Here is a 15,081-nt window from a genome sequence, read left to right on the forward strand (position 1 = left end):
TTTCCTGTGAAAATGTGTGAGGTGGTGGTGGACATTGATAAAACTCAATAGACTCAACAAGGATCTGCTATTGGGAAATGCAAGGTTTGCATGTCTCTTTTATGGGTCAAAACTGAGGAGAAGGGAGAAGGGGCTCAGGAACTGAGCTGCAAGAAAAGAAAGACTAGAACTCTGAAGCAAGGACTTCTCTTCAATTTTGGGTTCACGCAATGGGATCATCTTTGCATCTTGTTATTCTTTCACCCTTTCTTTGACCTCTAGTGATCGTATTAAAATAAACAAAGCTGATTCTCAGAAAGTTGAGATTTCCCAGCATATCCCTTTTCAGCAGCTAGAAGCTGACAGTGCAAGGGCCTTCTCTGTGTGCAACAAGACTCATTACAATGAAAGTCTATGAACTCTTGCTCTCCTACTGTGTGTTACCCTCATTGTAGATCACCTCAATGGCAACTGCATAAACAGTAGTTCCTAAATAAAGGAAGTTATAATTGTGAACAGGAAAATAATAAGGGGAAAAAAGTTGTTCTTTCCATGCAGGAGATGTCATACAACACAACAAGGGAACACTGGCAGTGGGTTAAATCTGAACTGCGGATCTCTAGTAGATGCTCAGGAAAAGACAGCACAAAATAGGCTGGAGTAAGAAGCATAGTTAATCCAATAGCACCATCTTCCACATGTGTTTTACAAGGGGACAGATAATGAATTTTGATTTTTTTAGGTCTGACGAAGCCAAATTCTAAAAGAAACCAAGGTTATTCCTAGTTTCTCTCCAGCAACAGGAATGTTCATCTGATACAATATGATCTCTCTTTCCCATCTACAATGCACGATGGAATCCTATTTAGCCATATTTTTAAGGTATTAGTGAAAGCATGAAGACAACTGGAAAAATTGTGAAGAGAAAGTGCCAAAACAAATGAAGTAACTTTCTTTAGAAACATTCTTAAGCAAAACTTCAAGTGCAATTCAGGACATCATGTAGGGGAAATAAGATACTGGACAGAAGATAAGTTTTCTTCTGAAACATCAAATGAGATGGTGAATCAGCAAGATACAGAAATGTACAGATATTTAAGACAGGAGGTGCTGCAAAGTAGTCTCTGTGAAAATTATATAGCTATTTACTTTTATACTTTCTGGATTAAACTAACTTCAGGTCTTTTAATACAGACTCACAAATAATTTTCTGGTAATTGTATTCACCTATGAATAGTAGGTTCAGAGCATGTTCCATTGTTAAAGATAGGGATCAACTGCTGCTTACCAAGCAAGTTTTGATTTCTGAAAGGCATATCTTATTTATTTATAAAATTCTGTCTTGATTAGGATGTAAAGGGATTTTCCTTTTTTCCCCAGACAAAAATGTCAGACAAGAAAATATAAAATACAGATTTATTATTATTATTATTATTATTATTATTGTATTAGTATTAGTATTATTTATTTATTTATTTATTTATTATTATTATTATTATTATTTACATTTTTTTTTGCAAAGCATAAGTATTTTATTTTCCTGAGCGGTATTGCTCTGTGAGGTTGCAGAATATCTCAGGTCAGAGGCATGACTGGAGAGAGATGAAATTCTGGATTGACTGAAGGACGTTGGTAAAATGCAACCAGTTCTATGACATGAGGTCCAAACAGCTTTGTATCACTAGGTGTATGAAACAAGTAATAAAGACAAACTAAGAAAAGGATAGAAAGTGCAAACAAAATAAGATTGACCAAAACCAAAACAAGCTCTCTCTGGATTACTGGAGGTTTTTTTTTTTTTTTAATTATTATTTATATATATATATTTATTTCTGGGCCTATGAAAAAACATATCAGTCTTCTGGCAATATTCCTTCCGAAATACTCCATTGCCTTTCTGAGAAAAACAGCTCCAAACAACCTTGGACTGTATAAAACAATTTGAAATGAATCAGCTAACATTCATATTTTGGAACAGTTCACAGAAATGTTGACAAGCACTGAATTCTTTCAGCAGGTATCTGATTTGACGGATTTGGGTCTTTACTCAGAGTTGTGGGGTTATAGATTGAAGTCTCTTTCTCTTTTTTGCAGCAATCCAAATTGGCTGTTGCCATTGTACCTGCAGCTCTCACATTTACAGAGAGAAGGGTAGAAAATAGAAGCCTGTGAATTGAGGAAAAAACAGACAAGCTAACTTCACTAGGCTGCAAAGAAGGCATCTGTAGCCTGATAGCCTAAGCAGGAATCTAGTGTAATAATTCAGGCATTAAAAATGCTCAGTAAAAGAATAGTCAAAATAAGATACATGGTTGTGTGAAGGTTTTGGTAGAGAAAGTAGCAACAACAACAACAACAACAATAATAATATAAACTGGCTTGGAAGGTGTGGAGGTGCTCATATGGCCCACCTTTGGAAAACGGCCTGAATAAAAGCACCTGTAAGGTATGGTAGTGACAATAAACAGTGTGTATGCATATGGAGTATCCACAGCTTGTAGGATATCTGCCCCAACTATCTGCCCCAACCTGGTCACATTAAAGAGGAAGGTGATCATTGTCTGGATTAAACAGGATGAAAATCTGTAATGAGGGGAGAGACCATTGAGTGGAAACAGTGGCTGACACTACCTGATTTGACGGCGTGAGATTCATCCCATTGACACCATGACCTCCGTCCAGGCCAGGCAGCGCAGCCTCCCCATCCAGGCTTTGGGCAGCCTGCACCCAGCTGGGGGCTGACGGCACGGGGTGCAACAAGCAGGGACCCATGCTCAGGGCTGTTTTTGCCCTCCTGGGTGCTTTCCCATCGGTGCGTGCGATAGTGGGTTGTAGGCAGCAACATGGCTAGCCATGAAGTGAGAGCTGAGAGCACCCACATCTCCTCTGGAGGGGCCTGCAAGGAGGGGACCTGGGGCTCCCAGGAGAGGGGTGCTTGTAACCCACCCCCCCAAAGTATGCGTGTAATGGGGAATGGGACATCTTGACATTAGTCAAAAAAGGGTGTTTGGAAGCTTGCAGGTCTTTATTAGCATTTTGTAACTATATAGTTTTGCTTTATCTCTTTTACTACTGATCCCAATCCTGAATATATAGTTCACTAATTACCAGTTAATTATCCAATTAATAAATCAATAAAATACTCTGATTCCAGTTTGGTTAAACTACATGTACTCCCCCTGTGATAGGAGGAGGGAGGAGAAATCTCTTCCATTTCATCAGTAGGACAGGATGTAGGTTTCCAAAGAGGAGCGGATAGGCAGTAATAATGCAAGTGGAGCAGCAGAGGTGGATTCACAGCCTACACAGAAGAAAAAATCTAACTAATAAAGGTCATGTTCATGGTAATGCTCCCTGTTGGGAAAATGAAGTAGACAGGTGGGACCTGGAGAATTTGAGGACGAGCCCCACAGAAACACTTTCTCACACATCTTGGTGGGGATCTCAGCAAAGGGAGTAAAGATGAAACCAGAGATTTGCCTGGACCAGGTGGATAGCCAATATTAGGGAGCTGTCTTTGAAAGCATTGTGAAAGGGCTCATGAAAGGTAGCTGGTAAATGACAGGAAAGAGCAGAAATGGAATGGCTCATTTAGACATTCAGAAGCAGAGATGAATATCCCTTTGCTTCACATGGTTTTGGGGAGGGCAAATATCCCAGGTAGGGACATAAGCAGTAACAGGTTTCTCCAAAAAACATGACCTGTGTGACCCTTTATATGCCACTGCTGCGTTCTTCAACATCTCTGAGTACAAATCTCTGGCAAGAAGGCTAGGAACTGAACCGTGAAAGAATTACAACAACATGGTGATTTTCAAAAAAATTAAGCGATTAATGGCATCATTGGGAATATACCAATAAAAGAACTTTATGGCCACAGCACTTATGGGATGCTTTAATATTTACATGGTGATATTGTTTATCATACTTATATTGTAGTTACTCCTGCTTCAAAATCTCTCACTTTTAATAACCTCTGTGGATTGTTGGCTGCACTAAAATATTACATTCTTGAATATTTTGTAGCTTCACCCAACTCTACCAACCACAGAGGAAACCTTTTTCTTTAAATTGATGTTGATCAGAGAATAATGAAGGCCTTCATGACCAAAATAAATAAGAAAATATTAATTTTCTATTATAAAACTGTTTGAAATTTATTTTGTATGTGCTGATTTGGAAGTATGAAATGGCTCATTGGGACTTTCAGTGCAATTTCTTAGTGTGACAGGATAAATATAATTGATAAATACTTTTTCGACCATTTTCAAGTCATTCAGTAACAAGCAAAGCCCCTTTGGTGTGGTTTAACTTTGAGAAAGCTTATCTCTATGAAAACATGTGAGTGTGAACATTGAAGTAGTTATTTCCTTCACTAGAACGTTGTAGGACGTAGAGCTTTAAATTGTGGAGGAAATTTTTGAAGGAAAACATAGGATTCTGATACTTTAAAAAACTGTAATAGAAAGTTACAATTAGATAGGTAAAATAACAAACCTAATTAAAAAAGATTGCCTCACAGTTTCACATATTCTCAAAAATCTAATGTCAAACTGGCAGTGACTTAAGTATTGTTAGAAGAAGTTGTTTCAGCATGACTTTTGGCACCTTTTGTTCTGTGTCTGATACTTATTTGAGTTGAACACTTTTTTTCCCTTTACCAGTGTTATAAAAAGTTTGTTAGTTTTTATAGCTCTTCCCTTCCTATCATAAATTAAAAGGCTTAGGGAGGAGTTGCTCCCTCGAGTTACTTCTGAAGTTCCGAAAGTTTTGGCACAGCTGGCTTCTTAGCGTTCAATAACTTTCTAAAGAATACGAGCTTTCTGAGAGACCTGCAACAGCTTCATCCTGTAACTTCGGAACTGCATTTATTGTTCCAGGGAGGAGTTGCCTTTCAATTTGGCACAGGGACAGTGTGGTCTGATCAGTGTTGTCAAGTGTTTGCTGCTCACAAGTTATTGTAATGGGTCAGTGGCCAAGAAAAGTTGCTATGGTAAAGAATTGTTTTGATGAAAAAAAAATAAATAGGGAGGAGGGCAGCACAGACCTACCACCAAGAATAACTCTGTTGTGATGATGTATTATGGATCAAAAAAATGTAAATACTAGGTTAGTAAACTGGCAGTTCTGAAGGCAGTGGTGATGTAGAGGAAAAAAAAAAGATTACAAGAAAAGGGAAAGGAGGAGGCTCAGGAATTTATAATGACGTGATGGAAGATTTAATTTTTAGATGAGAACTTTAATTAATCTCCCATTGGTAGTGAGTGAACTCTATCATATGAATGCTAGTATTTAAAAAGGGAGACCAAACTTTGGGGAAAAGCCTAATGAAACTGCCACCAATTCTTACATAGGTTTTGAGCCCTCAAAGTATTATTTTCCATGGGAATTTCAGGGCATTACCCTGTGAATAATTTAGTATTTTTTCCCTACTAAAACAGATAAGCTCCATCCTAAAATTTCAAGGTTTCTCAAAAGTTAATGAGGTGGTCATCTTTGGGATTGCTGCACCCCTCTTCCCCCGCCCAAATCACACACATAGAATTTTATCCACATACACAAACCATCCTCTTTAATTCAGCTATCGTAGTGAATTGTATATGACTGGAGAGTGCTCCTTCTTTGAAAATATTTTCTTATGGGATGGAGAGCCATGTCTGATACACTGACTGCTTGCTTGGATATCTGTGCAAACCAACATTCACTCAATTTGCTATCAGTGGCTTGAAGTCATGCACAGCCTTATTGAATGTCATGCTTCCAGAGATGAAAATGCATTGATGTTTTGCTACTGTATTTTTTTCCAAGCCGTGTCAACCTTCAATGGAGAATGTGAAGAAGTAGGAGGAAGATGTCCTTACCTCAGCTGGTAGGGTGCAGGTGGTGCTCTGGGGTTTGGCACTCCCCTTACCAGGTGGCACTGCAGAGGAGCGCGTCTTCTCCTGACATGCTCATGTCATGTAATGAATGTCAGGAAGGGGAAAGGAGGCACCCAGGCCAGAGGAGGTGGAGGATTTGTGTGGGCAGGACTTACACAGGCAGGTTCCATCTCTGGAGTTACGGCAGGAATCTGCAATGGATCTTCCACCTGTCAAATGCAGGAGATTGGGGACTTGGAACGAGAGGTTGGGCACTGAACACAAGAGAAGTACTTTAGCTGCCAAGAGTGTAATGTTTATTATTATCACTGCTGTGATGCAGCAGTAGATAAAGTGGACCAGTATCCACACAACTGAATAATAAATAAATAAATTACCAGTAATACCCCGTTCTTGCACAATGCTCACCACCCGTAGATTTCAAAGTTCTTCCCAAAGCAGGCTGACATTATTATCCATATTTTTTTCTGAGGGGGCAGCTGTGGTAGAAGACAAGGAAATGCCTTCTCCATGGTTACACAGCAAAGCAGGAATACACCTGGGACTAGGACACAACCCTCCAAAATGCCAGTTTGAAACCATGCATGTGAGAAACTGCGCCTTCCCCCATATGCTGGTGGCCTGTTTTTACACAAGGAGAGAAGACTTGCCATTGTTGAGAATCTGTCTCTCAATGTTGCAAGGTAAATTAAAATCCTGCTAACCTAAGAACTAGCGTAGGCAGATTTCATGTTTGGGAGTACAATTCAACTAGCCATACTCACAGTTACTGAGAACTTAACCCATAAAGATAAATCCATCTTACTTTTCCACATTTGATTCAATGTGTATCCATGTGATTCTCTAGTATCTGTAGAGGATCATTGATAGCCTGTGATCTGTCATTTCACCAAAACCAGATCATTTACTGTTGTTTGTTTTTGTTGTTGTTTGTTTTCCTAAAGCATTTGAGGAGCAATACAGGTCTCTTGCCTTCAATAGATTATTGCTGGTGTTGCTGCAGACTCAAAAGCTCAAACCCATCCCATCTTTCTGTGGAAAAGCGAAGTTTGTGACTGACAAGTAGGCTTTAAGCTTTATTTTTCCAATTGGCTAAAACCACATCTACAAAGGCTAATCCTTCCGAAAAAAATGAGTCAGTGTCCCTGGCTATATCTCTTGGCCATGGAGAATTGTATAACCAGAATCAATATAGGCTAGTACACCATGGCAGCCAAAGATGAAAAACCTGAAGCTGAAAAGATGATAAAAATTTACAGGGAAAGATTCCTATAGTCATCTTTCTGGTGGGAAAAAAAAAAATCATGTACAAGAAAAGGACAATTGATGTTAATATTTCACTCAGTTCTAGTAAGCAATTATATTTTCCTAGATTTAAAGTATAACTAAATGATGTCTGTCCAAGACTTTGTGTGTCCAGTGGAGAAGACGTAGCCTTGATCTCCATAGAACCTCTGGTAAATCCATGACTGCCTTAACACGTCATTAACAGGACAGTTTAATACCTACAGTATTAAAATGATTGGATCCTTTGAAAACCAGCCAAAGTGCATAGAAACTCATTTCCAGAACTGACTTCTACCTCATTATAGTTACCCTCCCAGCCCTCTCCAAAAACTCTCATACATATTTGCTATAGGTGAGAGAAAGTCCAGAACTCTTACTTTTTTTTTTTTTTTTTTTTCATCAATTCAGGAGCAAATTCCCATTACTGTGCTGTAGTCTGTGCTTTTTCTCAAGCCTAGGCTTTGTTTATGCACAAACACGGACCCTGGCAGAGGTGAGCAGCCACCAGAGACTGCCAGCATGCATGGAGCCATCTGGGAGCATCAAGCATGGACTGGGGCAGTGTTTGCCCTCTGCACTGTGGCTGTCACCACATCAGGGATGGCCATAGGGGCAAGAGCGGCCAGTGCTGTGGTATGCAGCCTCCTCAGACCATGGCTATCATCTCACCTCATGTACTTTTACTTTCCTACTGCCCCATGCAGCTTCCCAAGACTGGGGGCTGATCTGATCCAAATGCCAGGTGAACTCTGGTGACCTGTTGTTTTATCACCTGGTTCCTTCCCTAGTGCCTTGTCCAATTTTAATGGAGCTACTTTCAATTCATTCCACCGCTAGTGAAACCTATAAAATCTGATGATCTGAAGCAGGAGTGAGAATGGTCTACTAGGGGGAAAAATAAATGTAGGAGTCATAGACTTATCCATTTTATTATCTTACTGAAAGCTAGAGGCAGGTGAATGTATAGTAATGAGAATGTATCTGAATTGATAACAACACAGCAACACAAGCTAATGATACTGGCACCCCCACAGATATGCTGCAAGGTCTCAGGTCAGGGTGTATTGGTTTCCCCTCATTCAGGTATTCACTAAGGCTGATCATTTTCCCATGAATGAATACACACTTGCCTGCTTGCTCTCTGCCTCTCACAAAAACCTAAAACATTTTTCTTCTTTCATCATTTCCTTGACATCCTATCATCAGTTTTCTATTTTACCATCCAATTTAATCAGAATTATTTATTATTAATGTAACTTGAAAAAAACACAATGTATTATAATGAGGCCCAAGCAAAGAAGACTAGAGCAGAAGTCTTCCGTTAGGCAAATGGCTATTTGAGGTACAGAAGCAGTGAGACCAATTGTAAAATTCCTGTATGTCTTCATACAGGTTACTCAAAATACACACCACAGCAAGTATATAAAACTCTCTTTCCTTCATCTTCATCCCTAAGTAGTGTTCTCCCTTTCTTCCTCTTCTAGTTTAACTGGCTGGGTTAAAAGCATGAGAAACCCATATTCTTTCTCCCTCTCAGACACTCAGAGTTGGAATCTTCTTTTCTCTCTTTCTGCAGGCTAGAGAGGTCAAGTGCCTTTACTGAACTTTATATATCATACGTAGGGAGAGAAGAATTTGGTGCCATCTGCGGCAGCTTGAGTGGGAATAAATTTTACCTGTATTAGACGTCTGTGATTTGCTGTCAAATCAGTGCCTTTGTTTTCCTTGTCTATCTTTGCTCTGCAAAATGGTAGGTGAGGACCTGAATGGAAAAGCTATTGAGAATCAGGTTCTTTATGCTTTTTAGTTTTGGCCACACATTTTGAGAGAGAGAAAACAATTTACTGAGGAATTTAATCTGAAACCTGGAAAACTGCTTGCCAAAACACAAATGGGAAGAAAAATCGAAATGAGCATTCTATATTACAATCTTTAGAAAATATTGGGTTTAGTTTGTTCTTAGAAACAGCTGTTTATTGCTGGGTGGTGACAAGGCAGAAGGTGAGGGAGGAAGGGTCAACCTTCCACAAAGCCCTTCACGGATTTCTAATCTAAAAGCAATCTCTAGAAATAAATGAAAAGTGAATGCAATCTATATGAATTCAGAGATTCATGTAGACCTAGCCCACATCTTACAGCTGCTTAAAAGAGGAGGGTTCAGTGTGTGTGTTTGGGGGGGGGTGGGGGGGTGAATACTGTAGAATTGACCTTTATATGGATGTATAAAATAAACGTCTGTTTTGCAAAGGTTGCTGAGCACCTGGAACTTTCTTCTGGCATTAGCCTGCTAGCCAGAGAAGACAGATGAATGCTAATCTAATCAATCTATGAAATAATTATTTTTTCAATGAGAGAGTAAAGAATTCTTAGTAGCAAAGCTTTCGAGTCAATATCTTTGCATAAGTAACGTATGAGTAGAGAACGCTAAATAGAGAATACACTGATATTTGTGTATATACACAATATACACACACATATGCCTTCTCCCACCCATATCTATACTAGAAAAGAAAATAGGATAGCTGATGCATGAGCCAAGAAAAACATTTATTTTGGATGATACCTTTTTAGAACTGACTTCTCTGCAGAATTCAAAAAATGTGTTTGAAATTAGAGAGGCCTGTTTGTTGAGGATACAAAAAATAGATGGAAGAAGAAATCACTTAGAGAAATACTAATCCCCTCCTCCACAAACTGCCCTTTGCTATGACCCTGACCTTTAGTTCCGTCACTTGAAAAGATCCTTAAATATTTGTTGTGATATTTTGGGAATAGACAGGTACAGATAGAGCTATATACCGGCTCTCTGACTCATTCCCTCCCTACACATGAAGGTATAAAGAAAAATATATCTAATCAGCCACATTATTTTTCACGTGGTAAGAAATTCATGCTTAAATTAAAACAGGCCCTCAAAGTTATTAATTTTTATTACTGCAACACCACGCTCTGATAGAAAGCAAAATAAACCAGCAGTGATTTTAGTAATCATTATACTTGTATATTTTCTGTCTACATAATTACTGAACTTCCGATGCTGTATTTCAGTCACATGGATGCACGCTTAGCTGAACATATTTGTTTTATCATAATCTATCTCAGATCATCCATACTGTAGATGTCCATTTTGTCTACACTAAATGTGATCTGTTTCACACATGCGACTGTGAGACACTCAACTGTGAGAACAGTTTCTACTTTTATTAACGCTAACTGCTACCATGCCTGCAACTGCCAAATGCTATGCAGCAATTACAGCAAGCTACTTAATATAGTGGCCAGTGGGAAAGGACGAGACTCTCTCTCGGTGGCATGGTCAAATGCAGCAGCTGTTTTAGAGATATAAACATGTACACAGCTGGCTTGTGGGTAGTTGCTTTTGTTCTCTGAAACACTCCTTTGCTGTAACTATACCTAAGCAAGGGATGGATTTCACATTCTTGGCATGATATTCGTAAGACCTCAGGTTGATTTTTGGAGTCTAAGTTTCTGTCACGCACTCAAAATTTTTATTAAATGAATATCAAACAATGTATATGTTCGTTATGCTTCTTAAACTTGTGGTTTCTGAGAGCCTTTGGAATCAGTCCCTCTTTTCTTTTTGATAATCTCAAAATGTAACCAAAACTCTATTGAAAAAGAAAATACATTGGAATGGATATACTAACCTAGTCCAAAGCATATTGTCTGCTCGCACTTTGGGAATAAAGCCCCTGCAAGATGTATTGCTGTTTGTGCACCTGAAACTGCTGCTTGCCTGTGCCAATGTAAGCCACCGTGTTTAAAGGAGTGACACAAAACATATCATTAATTGGATACTCTGTACCGAATACTATGCATTTTTATTATTACTATCATGTTTATGTTATATCAATACTTTGAAATTACTGATGAACCAACAGGACTTATAGTAGGAAGGAGGACAGTGCCATTCTGGGATGATTTTTGGTATGATTATTTGGTTTCCTCTAGGACAGTACCAGACACATATACTTTCTTTAACTGTTTCTTTCCTTGAGTTCAGGGTTGGACTGTAGTATTTCCTATGTGCTTTGCACAAGCATAAGTGACCTGTCACATGTGTCACGTGACAAAATGATGACAACCAAGCCAATACTGTAAAGCTAATACTTGCAATTGTATAAACTCTTAAGAAGGCATTGTGGTCTCCCCTGCCTATTTGTCATATTCTGCAGTTAAAGTCTTGCTTATCATAACTAAAAGGTAGCTTTGATAAGCTAAAGGACTCAAAGCTTGAATGTGACCTGTCTTATGCATGTCATGTGAAGGAATGTGCTATCTTTAAAAAAATTAATTTATCTTGCTGCTTGGAATTGCTTTCCAGCTACGCTGCAGAGATAACGTAACAATATCAAGCACGCCTTCTATCTCCAAGAGAAAACAAACAAACAGCAGGGTGTGATTCCCCAACCAGTCATCCATCATGACATGTGGAGGGCGTCATGAGCAGAGATGCTAACAGAGCTCTCACTCCCAGGGTAACTGTGCATAGCTTGGACAATTGTTCTCCTTACAATAGCAATTGGAAAACTAGAGCTTCTGCAGTTGTCACGTGCTTATTTTTACCCATTTATTATTAATGCAGAATCTCAGAACAAATCCAATGGGAAATAAATACACAATAAATGTGAATTTGTGATGTATGTGTCCAGTTTTTGTCTGTGACTTTATACACAGAAAAAATAAATAAATCATCTCTATATCCCTCTGAAACAACCTGATTAACAAACATCCTGCTCTAATGTTTTTTAGGACACACACCCCCACCCAGAATGATAAGAGATGGTTGTAGAGATTGACTATTGATTAATTTGTTCTCTGGAGAACTCCTCTTTAAAGGACAAATGTTGAGATTTTGAACATTTCTAGAATCAGTTCTGCTGTTTTATAAACACAATCGTCAATTTAAAGAATAAGGTTCTGTAACAAAATATACTGCACTGAAAAATCTACATGCTGCGATTTTACCAGGAGTGAAAACTTACTTTTACTCTAGAGTTCAGAGACTTTTTGCAGTTCAAATAATAGAAAAAGCAGAGTGCTTTACTGGCATTTTTAGGTCATGTTTCAATACATACTGAAATATTCTCTTTTATTCCAGAGTTGTTCCAGTTTGAATTATTTTCCTATTTCTTCCAGCAAATTCTGTTACGGAGTTTTGAACTCTCATTAGAACTATGATTTATTTTCTCATTACAGCTGTGTAAAGCCATTGAAGCTGTGGGGCTATATTGGGAGCTGACTGGGTGGCAGATGTACACAAGTATAATTACCATAATACAGACCAAATGCACACCTACTGTAAGAATTATATTTGCATTTAATTTAATAGGTATTCCTAGCAAGAGTGAGGGGATGACTTGAAGGATAACTTCTTAGTCTTTCACCTTCAGAGTTTAAAGACATAAAATTTACTACTAGGGAAAACACAACAGTTAAAAGAGAGCTCAGTAACCTAAATGGAGGAGAACAGGCTTTCATTTTTGCACGTAAAATGTTTTTTTTTCTTTTTTTTTTTTTATAAAAAAAAAAGTCGACAGCTATTACAAGTGCTGTTATGTGTGGCTGTAGCAGCTTTCCAAGTGAGTCATCAGCTGTGTTTGGATCCAGGCTTTCAGTTTTATTGCGCAGACACCTGCAACTTGAACTAAAGGATTTCTTACACTGGCTGGCAGAAACAGCAGGTTTTTATAGTCTAAGGATCATCTACTTGAGGAAAAGAAGTAACACCCTGAAACAGCGAGCTGCAAACAAGAATCGCTTCACAGCTACGTTTGCTTGGCAAAGCCCTTGTCGGAGGCCGCGTGGCTGCAGGGTTGAAGGGAGGAATGGGTGGACTGGTGTCACATCCCATCTTGTGAAAGGGACACCCTGCACCTCCCCAGTGCTCCCTGAGGGGGACCTTACCCCAGGGCTTTCCTCAGAGGTAGATGCTGCAAAGCACCTGGGGTGGGCACAAGAGGCAGAACAACACAAACAACTCAGCATCACTGTTTCAGGTCCAATATCAAAGGTTACCTGGAACTGAAATATGGATGGAATAGAAGGATCTTTCTCTTGTCATTGGAAGTCCTGTAGCTTGATGCCTTTGAAAGTCTCATTAGATGCCTACCTGCATTATCACCTTTAACACCTTTTATTTAAAAGAAATCTGTATTTCACCATCTGTTTTTGCTGTGAAGAGAATCTAAAATAAACTTACACCAAGTGTAACTGCTACAGAAGGATTTTAGAGCTTTTGTACAGATTCTGAAATAGAGGGGAATCTGCTTAAAAGTTTCTCATGACAACAATTTAAAAGGATTATTTCTTTTTAGTGAAAAACAATATAAAATGTTTTCAAAAAAGAAGCCTGTTTGGGTTTTCAGAAACCATTTTTTTTTAATTTATCTTTTATACTGATTTTTGTGTAAAGATTTTCTTATGAAAAATACCAAAATGGAACAAAAGATTGACATAAGAGAAAATGTCAATTGTTTCACATGAAGATGTCACATGGCAAAAAGCCCCGCTTTCTGAACAGTTTTAATGAGGTTGGAACTATTCTGTTCATCTCAGTGGAGTTTTAGTAATTTCATGTTAATTTTGTTCATTTTTTCCTGTAAGAAAGGGGAGGATTGAAGATCTGCACAATTTATTGTGATTGATGTCTCATTTTGGCTGTCAGTCAGCGGCAGCCTTTTGTTCTCTGTACAGGTCAGCTGCTAGAAGGCACAGGGATCGCAGGTCCACCCTTGTCTGGCTGGCACTCGGGTGTCTCCCGAGGTGACTGTAGTGAAACCCCATCCCACATATTCAGTAGATAAAGTTCTTGAGAATGAACCATGGCAGCTGCTCATCTTTTCTTCATTGCTCCTAATTTTACTCCTTGTTGATAGCCACAGTGTTGGTACCTGAACTTCTGCAACTTACTCTGAAAACTTACAATTATACAGTCAAAAGTCAGGATGTGCAAGTGCTGTACCTTCCCTCACATACTGCTACCCCCGAGTTTTAGTCATTTCTTCATGGCTTTTAATCGCACTCAGCTCTGATTGATTAAGCCTTAGAGGTGCATTTCCCTTTGCACAGAAGTGTCATTGAGCTTTCTGTTTCATTCTGATTAATCTCTTTCAATTTATGCCCATCACATTTTGGGACACGTATCAGTCTCTGGGAGGAGAGTCTGCCTGTGACAATAGGGATCGATCGTTTGGGTGCAGTTAGTCTGCAACGGTTCTTAGCCTCTGATAAGTTCTGTATGAGCATCCTTTCCACAGCTTTCTCAGACTTGCTGGTGGGAATTCAGAGACACAAGACTTATTACAAATTCCCTTGCAAAATATGAATTTTTATTTAACTTAATTAATTAATTTATTTATTTTTTACTACTGGACAGAAACAAATGTTAGTGTCTCAGTTTCTGGGAGTTTTCCTTCTGAAAGTTTTGATAGATACCATGAATGCACTTTCTCCCAAATCTAAGTGCAGTCCTTTTGTAAGTACCATGCTTTTACTACTCTAGGCTAGGAAGAAATTCATCAGAAAGCTAGATATTTTTTTCAAGTCTTTGTAATTACCATCTTACCCACCATAACTATGCTTTTTTTTTTTTTTTTTTTTCCCCACATTATCACTAGTTTCTATTGGGAGAATATTGGTTTAGAGGGAGGTTTTATGAATGTTGAGGGAATGGTTTAGACTAGTAAGCTAGATGAACCCTTGGTCTCACACAGTTCACTCATTTTGATTTCCATATTAGAATTTCCATATTAGTTATTAGATCTATAATATCATACTGCACTGATTTATTTCATTACATGTTCCACTGTATGCTGTCAACATGTTCTGTATCAGGGAAAATAGAGTGTACTAGTCCATATATTTTGTACAGTGCCCATTTATACCAGCAGCTGTGGTCTCATGTCTTTACCTT

The 15,081-nt window shown here is 38.6% G+C and overlaps 1 long non-coding RNA gene across 1 annotated transcript in view; it reads right to left on the bottom strand.

The window, feature by feature from the left end:
- The window catches only part of LOC308191516, a 26,087-nt gene extending 19,689 nt beyond the window's left edge, over window positions 1-6,398 (bottom strand). Inside the window, exon 1 of the long non-coding RNA XR_013948090.1 lies at window positions 5,841-6,398. This is a non-coding gene — a long non-coding RNA (uncharacterized lncRNA). The remainder of the gene's footprint in view (window positions 1-5,840) is intronic.
- Window positions 6,399-15,081: the final 8,683 nt, after the last annotated feature.

This window comes from Anser brachyrhynchus, assembly GCF_964034855.1.
Source record: "Anser brachyrhynchus genome assembly, chromosome: 3".
NCBI classification, from domain to species: domain Eukaryota; kingdom Metazoa; phylum Chordata; class Aves; order Anseriformes; family Anatidae; genus Anser; species Anser brachyrhynchus.